The following is an 11,856-nucleotide window of genomic DNA, read 5'->3' as shown; positions in this document are numbered from 1 at the left end:
TGCTAAAAATGTTGAACTTCAAACACATTTCTTGATCATTCTGATTTATATAAGTGCCTTCTGGTTTAGGGCATGTTCAATGAAAGATAAAAGGAAAAAATTCTTGATATATCTTAAGGTGATAGGTGAGCAAAGTGAAGACCTATATAGAAATAGGTCACTAACTATCAGTTGCAGATAATAAATATTTTAGTTTAGCTTACTGTAAAATTATGTTTGCAGTAACTTTCCAGAGAAATAGTTCAGAGTAAAATAACTTTAGAACATAGAAATCTAAACGATATTTTCTGCCAAAGTTTTCTTTGAAAAGTGTTTATCACTTTAAATCAAAATGAATTCATTTCTTAAAAATCATATAGTGGGTGTAAAACCATTCCTCTAACATGTGATCAACCCACACATACTTTAGTTTGTCATTCTTCTCTTTCTTTTTGCAGGTGTTGTTAAAAAAATGCAAAAGGCTCCACTTGCCGAGATGCATGTGTACTTAGCTATTTACAGCTTTAAATGAGAAAATAAGCCTTCGTAGAATTCTGAAAATGTTGAAATTGTTTGGGGAGTGGGGTTTGCTTCATTTTTACAAATATGTCTGTGTCAGAATGTTCTGGAGGTTTATGCCAGGAAACTGCGCTGCATAATACGGAGTTCCGTGGAGGGAAAGAGGAACAACTCTGCCTTTGGCAACTGCTACATCCACCTGATGGTTGAAATAGACGTGCTGATTTTCAGGTATGATTGCTCCTGTGAAGCAAAATGGTTGATTAAGCAGTGGATTTTGAGATTTATTTGTGCCTTTTTTTATGTGTATCTCCAAGAGTTGCATATGAAAGGTGACCTTCCCTCTGAAATATTTCTGCACTATACTTCAGGGAATGTTATTTGGATTTATATGGGATCAAGACCATTATTCATAGAGAAAATGAGAATTTTTTTCTATAAATCAAGTGTTTGGGCTATTGTTTTTTCTTTTTAGAATGTTGTGTATGTATGCCAATAAAAATGAGATTCAGAAAACAAGGATGTATTAAAGAATCTGACTGTCTTTATTCCCATTACTTTCTTTCAGTATGCAAATATCTTAATAGGGAGCAATTGAGAAAGTGAAAAAATGCATAGTTACAATTACTTTTTCCATCATCATCAGTTACTGGCCTTCTTTGTCCCACTCTGTGCCCAGATATATTTGCATTACTTTATTTTGCATTTTTGAAAAGATCAGTCCTCTGGTCTATGAGAGAGGCCTTGCTCTTGAGATATGCATGATCTGACATAATCTAAAGAGGTATACCCTCAGCTGTGCTGATATGAGGTAAATAAATTAATATGGGAACCAGTGATTTAATCTCTTCAGTGAAATCCATTTCGATATAATCTTCTGTCTTTGGTTGTTGCAGCTTTTCTATACTGTAACAACATTTTAAAATTCTGAACCTAACTCCTCTGAAATCCACCATGTATCTTTTAAGAGCTTTTAAATAATGTCATATGAATTTAGTGAGCTCACCTTCCCTGTACCAACAGAACTTTAATAACACTCTGATTTCACTAATAATAAATACAACATTTACATAAAATCTTATAAATTATTCTCCTTTTCATTTACAAAAAATCTAGATAATCTTAAAAAATAATGTTGGTAATTTAGCAATTAAAGACATATCTAGACATAAATATATACACAGATATATACTCCTTTTGTCAATATTTTTTTTCCTTCTACTAGCACAATTTTATTTAATTTTTCCCATGATTTCTCCATTCCTGAGTCTCTGTATAGAACTGTAGGAAGATAACAGAGGTTGTACATTGTGGCATTGCAAGAATTCAGCTCAACCTACTGTTTGTGCACCTGAGACAGCCTGATGTTTACAAAACAGAGGAGCCTCTTGCCATTGGAGAGCTGGAGATGGAAGAGGCAGCACAATTTCTGCTATGCTCATAACAATTAACTTTTCACCCTTCTGAGATCATAGACATGCCATACTTCTGAGATCAGCAGTGCCGTATTACTTCTAACCAACAGCAGTCTTCAGGGGTTCTTGAAATTTTGACAACAAAACCTGACGGTCATTCTGTACACTATGATCCACTAGTAAAACGATAAATCCTACGTAATTTAGTAATCAGAATGAATTTTGTATCTATTAGATCTGTATTGTAACATCACTATTTACATCAACATTATATCTATTTAGGTCTCTCTCAAGCTTTTAAATCCTAACCACTGAAGTTGTCCAAACCATTATAACCTGATTCCTCTCCAGTTGGACTTATTTGAGACCCTGAGTCAGTGCCACAAATGACCACTGCCAGATGGGGAGGCTTCCTCTTACGTGGCTGCAGGAGCAGCTCCTCCTCCCTCCTTCACATGGTGTCATTCTGCTTCTTGTTAGGCTCTACCCAAGATCATCGTTCAAAAGACTGATTGCACTAACCCAGCAGAAAACCATCTGAAATTGTCTCATGGAGAGGCCTGATATATGTTACAGCTAAAGCAAGGTAAACAGAGACAGCATGCAGTAGGGAGCAGTGACAAGGTGTTAGATTGGCTCAAGCTGTCTTGTGTAATTTTGTTTTTGGAAGTGAAGTGACACAGCTTTTGTAGCTTGGATATGAAAAGTAGTGTTAGCTCTGTTTGGTCTTTTTTGTTGTTTGTTTGAGTTTTGGTGGATTTTTTTTTTTTAACTGCATGTTAGTTCTAGTACTTATCATCTGTGCTGGTTTTGCTGGGATAGAGTTCATTTTCTTCACAGTAGCTAGTATGGGGCTGTGCTTTGGATTTGTAATGGAAACAGCACGGATAATTTGGGGATATTTTTGTTGCTGGGGGGCACTTACACAGACCCAAGGCCTTTTCTGCCTCTCACACACCAATGAGTGGGCTGGGGGACACAAGGAATTGGGAGGGGACACATTCAGGATAGGTGACCCCAACTGACCCAAGGGATATCCCAGACCGCACGGCATTGTGCTAAGGGTATATAGCTGGGGGAACAAGAGGAAAGCAGGGGAGAGGCTCAGAATGATGGCATTTGTCTTCCCAGTGATGGGGATGGCTGAACACCTACCTGCCCATGGGAAGTGGTAAATTAATTCCTTGTTTTCCTTTGCTTGCATGCATGGATTTTGCTTTCCCTATGTAGCTGTCTTTATCACAACACACAAGTTTTCTCATTTTAACTCTTCTGATTCTCTCCCCCATCCCATGGAGCAGCTGGGTGGGGCTTTCTTGCTGGCTGGGCCTAAACCATGACATCACATATTGAGAAAGCTTACTTTAGGATTGAAATGATACTGGGACCTTGGAATTTATTTGGAAAGAGCTACTAAAATGTTAATGAGTTTTTTTAATATGATTTTACAGCTCCTGTTAATACCTAAGTTGGTCAAAGCTTTGAGAGAGATATGTCCAGTTGTGTCTCCAGTCCCCTGCAAACTAATTACCAGTGATCAAAGGCTTGCTAAATACTTTAAAAAAATTTATTAGAAAATTAAGTTGACTTTTTAACCTTTTTCAACAGAGAACATTTATCTATTAGGGAAGAGAAAACTGGAGTAATAATGGATTATATACAGTTTTCCCCTGCCCAACGTATGCTTGCTTTGAGGAAGTCAATGATTTTCAAGCTCCAGCAAAGTGTTCCCAATTCCCTTTAATTCCTAAGAAGCTCTTCTTGTCCTACTCAATGCCCTGTGGGTACAAGCATCTTGATGTGAGCCTGCTCAACCATTTGGTTTTTGAAATATTCTCCCTCTGAGCATCTCTGTCCAGGTTGTCTTGCTGTTTATTTAGAAAAATATAATCATACAGAGGGAGCATGTGTAGCTGTGCACAAAACTGAACTCCCAAATACAGTATCCATCGCATGATCATTAAAATAGTTTGAGCTGTGGATGTAATTGCCATTTGTTACTGACAGTCATCACTATGTGCACTGAAAAGTTGTATGTATAAAAATTAATTTCAATGTCTAAAACCTAAATTATATGTCTAATTTTGTATTTCTGTTCAACTGAAAACATGAAAAATTTATTTTGGAGGGGAAAAAAGGACTTTCAAGTCAAATCTTGCATAGGTAGAAATTTCCTTCTTTTCTTTCTTCTTTCCTTCTATTTTTTTTTTTTTCCTAAATAACTGTATTATATTTTAAATAGCTTTGAAACTTACTTTGGGTGATTCTTTATGACCTTCTTTTAATGAAACCCATAAAAAATTTCACTGGAAAAATAATGTCATGCTTTAGTAATGAATACGGAAATCACTTTCATTAAAAGGAACATATACATTTAGACTTAGACTACTTATTGACCTATTTAACTTGGAATATCAGCCTATGTACCTTCATAAAGAAGTCCAGACACATACAGGGACATAACAGCAAGCACTTGTTTACTTCAGAATCAAAAGTTGGTCTACAACATGTCTAATTCAAAATTATAGCAAAACAATAATTTAAAAAACCTACAGCAAAATGAAATATTAAATACCCAAAAACCCCCTCAAACCCACAATAAAACCAACAAAAAGAAACAGTTTTTCTTCGTTCTCATTTTATCTGTGATGACAGATGTTACTCGGTCTTTTAGAAGTGAGGATCTCTTCAACAATTATTGCTAAGAAGTTAGAGTTTAGTTATCCTAAATTATCTGAGATTATTGACTTTAATTAAGTTAGTTTCGGGAAAGAGGGCATGATTTCTCTGCTTCCTGCTGGTCTGCTGAGCCCTTATAATTTATTTTTATTTTAATGTTAAAAATCAGCTGGAATTCCTTTCTCTAGCCATACTATTGATGCTAGGAAGGATTTTGAGAAAATAGGGTAATGTTATTCACACAGAGCCTTTGAACTATTTTTTGTAGGGAACAGACTATTGATTGTGTCAGCATCTCTCACACTTTGTGCAAAGACTCAGCATGGAAGAACAACTCGTTCTACAATGAAACATAAGACATGATTGCCTGGAATTGATCTGATTAGTCCCAAAAGCACTACAATATTTTCCTCAACTGATTTGACATAGAATTCACCCAAATTGATTTTTAAATATATAAATATACATTGCTGCCATTTTATTTAATCCTGTTCTAGACATAAGACTCTTCTAACATATTGAGCTTTGCAACCAAATACCTACATGAAAGGTTAATTGGAAGAAAAACAAAATGCCTGTGCTCTGTTTCAAAACCCAATTTTACTGAAGCTTACAGAGCATGTGTTTTAAATGGCATATTAGCACCAAAAGGCTGTCTGTATGGAATTACCTTTAACTAGCATGTCAAATCTGCCCACAGTTTCTTGCTATGAATTAAATTGGAAGTCTATTTAAAAGTATTTAAGCTTTAAAATATGGACTTTTGGATACTATTTTTTATTTGATGTGCTGTAAGGAATTGTTTAATCAAATTAATGGGAATAAATGGTGTAATATAATAGCTACTGGTGATGCTTTTCTTATAAGTCTTATTATCTATGAAAGTTACAGATCAAATTCTTCTTCCAGATAAATTGTTGTGAGATCAGCGCCACTCAGTTTTACAAGCGCCACTCAGAGTTACAAGCAATGTCTTTCAGCAATTGCACATCATATTTCTTTGAATATTTTTCTACATCTGACAGACAAATTCAACCATAATACTAGCTGAATGCCCTCTAGTTTACATCACAATGAAGTGAACCATTGCAGCCCATTTTTGAGGACTGTCCTTGGGAACTCTTTCATAATATACTGGCTACAATGGCTGCGTTTGTTGACATTTCTATTCAATCCTACAGCCCAGATGTGCCTTACTTCACTGTGATCCTGGAGGAAATCTATTGAAGGCAATGGAGGTACATGAGTTTAAATGGCTGAACAAGGAGAAATGCATCACGTGAGTTAGAGTAGACAGGGATGAATCCACTGTCCTCATTTAACTTGCAGCTTAAGCTTGTGGCATTCCCTGAAGTTTCTGGAGGTAGGAGAATGGTGCACTGATTCACTATCATCCTGCCAAGTACATCTGTGTGGCTTTTATTAGGTCTGCAATTTAGGTTCAGTATAAAGTAAAAGAGAAGAAATTCTGGTTTATCAGTTTTATGACAGTGTCACTCTTTCACTGCCAAAGTGGAAAACTGATTTCCTGTCAGCTCAGCTGCTGAACGAGGCAGGTACATATCCACTGGGGTTTAAGGGGCAATACTTTTGGGACATCAGACCTTTCCTCGTCTTAAGGGATAAATCTAAAATCTTGGCAAGATTCTTATTTTCAATTTGTATGGCAGAGTTTAGGTGCAGTCTCAGACCATTAATACGGCAGATGATGATTTGGGAATGAACAGTGCCCGGAGTTTGACCCGTTGTGCCAGGGTTCACATCGTGGGCTGCTGTGCCAAGCCTGGGAACAGTGCAGTGTTCACCCTCCCCTGGCAGCACCCAGTGAAGGGAGGGGATCTGGGCTGAGCTGGGCAGGGCCAGGGGTGCTGATGGCTCGAGCTCAGCCACAAAAGCAGTCCCTGCTCTGGGACAGCATCAGGGGAGGGAACAGTCAGACACATTTCCAGGGTGGGGGGCAAGGTTACAGTGATAAGACAGATCCAAGGGCAAGCCAGTCTGTGGGTCAGGGGCAGAATCTGATGGATGGGGAAATGCTGGGGTGTGGTAAGTCTGCAACACAGATGGAGTGTATTATCTACAGCTGAAGCCAATCTTGAGAGCCTCAGTTTAAAAGCAGACCCCAGGGAAAGGGTGTGGGCTTTGTTAATGTTCAGCTGTTTTGCTTTGTGCTCTTTCTCAATTAGTCCTGAGCTGAGGCGGTCAAAACCCTCAGAAAGGGGAGGATACAGTAAAAGCCTTTAGGCTCTGCATTTGTGTTATATCTGTGTACGATAAGATGGGAAAGGTCACGATTAGAGCAAATTGGTTGCTGTTTTAAGCTACTGTAGCTGGACTTTTAGAACCCCTTGTGGTTAAATGTTTATGAGGGTAACTTGGACTGCTGCTGAAGATTCTTTCTGGATGAAGACTGCTGTGGACTCTCTATTTGTGAGTAAGTCAAATAGGTGATAACAAAACTAAAAACTCCTATAAAGTACATATTCCTATTCACAGAAAAAATTTACATGCTTGTGTCTTATTGTTGTTGTTGCTGTTTGTTTGGGTTTTTTTGAAAAAATCCTAAAATCTTGGAATTCTGAGGTGTATAATCTCAGGATTATTGTTTTAACATCTGCCCCTTTTTAGAAGTAATACATCTTTTTTAGAAGAGGTCAGCTTGTGCATTTTGCTGGCTGTACTTCTCAAGGGGTAGTAATTTATTTTTTCTCCTTTTTTCCCTTCCTACTTACCCATGCACTCTGTGATACTTAAAATGAGTTTGGTATTTCTACTGGTGGTTCCTTTAGAATTGACTGAGTTTTGTGTCTGAGGCTTTCACAATGACCCTAGGAGCTCTAACTGTGGTTTTTCTCCTTGAAAATAAGACTCATTTCACAGCATTAATCTATGAATATCTGTTTGAGGAGACCATACTTTCCTTGGTAATAGGTAAGGCATACAAAACCCCTTCTCCTCTGCAGCAGTTCACAGTTTTTGATGACTTCCAGCTGACCCCATCACCTCAGAATTGGACGTTCTTCCAAATGTAAACTTAAAAATAGGGTTGCTAATTTATAGTACTGCAGCTCTGCCTAGCGATGGTGACTTGCCTAGATAAGTCTCCCATATTAGTTTAACCCTGTACACTGAAATACAGGACTTTTTTTCTATATTCTTGTTGCCTAACTTGGGTGGTTTGGAATCTTAAAAGTTTACCAAGCATCTACCTTAAATTTTCCCTCTTATATCTAATAAAACCAAAATTTGGACAAATGACCTCCAGCTGTTGACTTGACACTGCAGAAATGTTTTAGGGTTGGATCACCGCAGAGCCTTCAGGATATGTATTATGAAATCTAACATCAAATTTTATGTCCCTTTTTCAGTGTAGGTTCTTTTCTCCTCTTTAGCACCCTGCTCAGCCTCCTCTACCCCAATGCACCTATCATCCTACATGGCAAAAAAGCTCAGCTTGTTATTGGACACTTCCTTTTAAATTCTCAGTATACAGACTTTTTCATAATGTGACAAGCAGCCATTTTCACATGAAGATTATACCAGTAGTACTGTGCTGTCCTTTTTGCTGAAGACACTGACAAAGCAGGTTCTGGGAACTCATGCTAAACCCAACTGCTGTAGTTTTTAAAGCAGCAGTTTGGTATGTGAGCATCTATTCTTACTTGTAGAACCCTGGGAAAGTGCCTGTGGACCCACAGCTCCTCTATCCCTGTGAAAGAGAATAATAGGTATGTAAAGTCTCTCTAACCACTTGCACAGGTATTCATAACATAACACAGAACATTCTTATCTGTGAGCATAGCTTGCTTTCACTATCAAATGAAGACTTCAGTTTCTTAAAAAAAAAAACAAAAAAAACAAAAAAAATGGATGTAAATATATAAATCTCTGTGACTGTTACTTTTTGACAAATGATACAGGCAGCCAGGTAATTTGTTCAGGTTTCTTTGTTAGTTATCCAGTGCTGAAGTCCAGATTTTAATCTGTAGTGAAGTACAAGGATGGGAGGTGCTTGAAGATCCCAATTGTACATTGATATCCAGGTAAAGTAAGAACTAGCAGGTGAAGGTGTCTCCCTGTCCTGCAGAGCAAGAACTACTGTCCTTTGCCAGAATGGTCAAAAAAATGTAGCAAGGAAAAGCCCCCTTGTTACCCATTGGTGTAGTGAGGTTGACTGTGGTCTTTCTAGTTTTTTCTGCCTGGGTGGTGATCAAGTGAGCTGTCATAGTGGAGCGAGTCTGAGTGAGAAGGTTTGGAGTAAAAGCCATGTCCTTGGTTAGCGATGTCTATGTTCTTTTCACTCCTGTTGAAGATTTGTGCTTTAATCCAGCAGAAAAGCTCACAGCCTCTCCTCACTGCTGATTTTCTGCCTGATCCTTTGGTTAAGTCATAATCCTATGTGTGGTATTGCAGTCATGAAAATTATGTCACAAGTCCAGCATAATGTTTTTTTCTGTAGGATGAAGCAGTAAAAGGAAAGGAGCTGAGAGAGGGAAAAATGCAGTTTATAGAAATATTTGAGAAATAGAATGGTATTTCTTCCTTTCTTTGAATTTAGTAGCTCTTCAGTATGCAGCGTACAGACCCTAGGACTTCTACAGCAAAAGAGGCTTTGGTCTGTGTTTTCCTCTTTCCTATGTTCTCATATTAATCACATTTCCTTTTGCTTGGGGAGGGAACGTAATTGTGAGTATTTTTTTTTGTGAGTATGTATATTTGTAACAACTTTATAATTAGAACAGTCACTCCAGAGGGGAAAAAAACAACCCAAATATTTTTGCTGGAGGACTGAACTGGGGCTTGAGAATCAGTGGATAATATTTTCAACCTTGGCTTTTAACATATGAGGTTATATTGGAGTGGGTGCTGTCTTTCCACATGCACTCACAACACATCTAATCTCTTTTGTCAAAAGCAGAAGTGCTACTATAACATAATAAAATATCACTGCATAGCATTTATGACACTGCAAATAACGGGCAGGGCTGAACACATCTGCGTGCTCAGGCCTGCATATTTCATGAAAATAGTGATACTGTTCCAACTTTAAAATGTTCTTTTTATTTACTGCTTTCTTTATAGACACTTGTAAGATGTTTATTGCCCAGTTGTCTTTAATATTTAAGTGCTACATATTTTGATAAATGTCAACACAGCTGCAGAGAATGACAGGGATTAGTTTATATAATTCTGCAGTTTTTTAGCACAAATATTGTAGATGTTTAATTAATTACATGGAAGTTTTTTAAAGTTGCATTAACTTGAAATCAAAGCAGAGTCTGGCCTACACTGGTTCTGCACTAAGTTGTCCTTTACAAAGTAAAATTACATCAGATGACAGCAGTAGAATGACCATTAGAAGGTTTTGTCATTTTTCTGCCTTCAGTTAAGGAAAGTGAACCAACTTGAATTCATTGTTTAAATTTCCAAGGAATGATTCTTATTGTCTGATGTCTTATCTTATTATTGTTATAAATAAAATATGTAATTTGTGCTATTCTATATAAAACTGAAATGTAATTAGATCCTACAGAGACCGAGTTTCTAAATCCCTGCACCAGCCTGGCTGAGAGAAAAATTTCACAACACTAAAAGTATTTCTTTCACAATAAGTGAGGATTACACCTAGGTGGGGTTGGATCTTATCACCGGGACATTTGCACCATGACGACTTGATCACCACCTTCTGATATCTACATCGTATCTGATAAGGAATCGGACATTCCGGGAACTAAAAGTAACTGTTCTGGGAATGGCCCACTCACCACCCAGGATGGACAATGCATCAGACCCAGGAAAGGCTTTGTGCAGCCCAACTCCGGGACAAGAAAACTTCATGAATACGAGAAGAATAGAATTAACTCGGACTCTGCCCAAAAACTGCGTAAGAAGACACCAGCCAAAGCAGCACTCGTGAACTTGGGAGGTCTGGTGCGATAGAGATCAGATTTATGCGTGTTCACCCAGCTCCGACCCCGGGCTCGGGGCTGCTTTTCTCGATCGTGGCGTTTGAAAGCGATATTTCGGTCGCATAATAAATGTCATGTCTTTATAAATTTTGATTGGGCAACCCTGTTTATGTTATTATGATGATCTTTTAGCTGCAGTATGGAACTGAGACAATGAAACTTTTCAGTAGAAAGTATGTTTTCTCCTTTGGCAACTGGAGTTATCACTAGATGTAATAAATAAAGTGATTTCTAAATGGAGTGTATCTATATACTGTGTTTTGATGTACTGTGGACTTTATCTTATGATATTAATTTTTGATTTCAACTGCATATTATCATAATTTGAGACAGGGACATGTAGCTCTGTTGCAACCAAATGAAAATCCAAAGCCTTCTATTAAGCAAATTTTGTTTCTAACATTTAAATATTTCTCCTTCAAAATGCTGCCCTCAGCAGCATTTGGGGATTTATTCACTGGCAGAAGCAATTTATTTTTTATTTTTAATAAATGGCCCTTTAGGCACTTTGGACAGTTATAGCAGAATTAGCAGTTTGGTCACATTTGAAGTGTTCCCTCTGAGCAGCTATAACACAACCTTGTTATTTCTTTATGAAATGGGATCTAAGCTTCATGTATGTCCTGTTAGGCTGCAGTTCAAAAAATAAAAATGATAACCTCATGGGGCTGATCTTTGTTAATGTACTGTGACCCCTGCTATTTTCAAATTGGCTCTAAAGTACTCCCTTAGTGCAGCCATAGTAAAATAGTCCAAAGAACTTTTTGTAATGAAAACGAATTCTGTGACACCTATAGATATTTGTGTGACTTATCCTGCAGTGTAAATGTGTGGTATTTGTGTGTGTATTATGTTGGGTGATCTCAGACATCCATCAGAGTTTGGTATATGTGTGAAACTGTTTATTCTTGTTAAGGTCTGAGTGTAAGATGGCCTACAAGGCTCTTCACATATTAATAACTAATCTCATTTTTGACCATATTATAAAATTTATAAAAATATCCATTTTTTCGTTTCTTGGGGCTTAAGGTGATTGTAAACAAAAACAGGATTTTCTCACTTTGGCCACTGTACCAGCACTATAAACAAAATTAGGTGTTTCAAGTTTTGCTTTTTCCACAGCAATCTGAAACATGCATGACATAAATCCTTCAGTCTAGAGCACTGTATGTCAAATTTTCTAATATTTCCCTCTGTGTACTGCGTATTATGTAGCTTCCAAACTTTTGAAAACACTCAGCATAGAGGATTTTGTTGAATTTTGTTGAATTTTGTTGAATTTTGTTGAATTTTGT

The 11,856-nt window shown here is 37.3% G+C and overlaps 1 long non-coding RNA gene across 2 annotated transcripts; it reads left to right on the top strand.

Annotated features, from left to right (window-relative positions):
- Positions 1 to 202: 202 nt before the first annotated feature.
- LOC121669331 lies at positions 203 to 10,801 on the top strand. 2 transcript variants are annotated; one of them, XR_006017722.1, is made up of 3 exons: positions 217 to 729; positions 2,394 to 2,499; positions 4,861 to 10,801. It is a non-coding gene; the product is annotated as an uncharacterized LOC121669331 (long non-coding RNA). The 2 variants fall into 2 exon arrangements; XR_006017721.1 differs by having other exon boundaries at positions 203 to 729; positions 2,394 to 10,801.
- Positions 10,802 to 11,856: the final 1,055 nt, after the last annotated feature.

Source organism: Corvus kubaryi, unplaced genomic scaffold (assembly GCF_017639235.1).
Source record: "Corvus kubaryi isolate FWS band 111438036 unplaced genomic scaffold, C.kubaryi_AGA036_p1.0 37391, whole genome shotgun sequence".
Classification (NCBI taxonomy): Eukaryota; Metazoa; Chordata; class Aves; order Passeriformes; family Corvidae; genus Corvus; species Corvus kubaryi.
The sequence above is the reverse complement of the archived record's forward strand: the minus strand, read 5'-3'. Positions and strand labels throughout refer to the sequence as shown.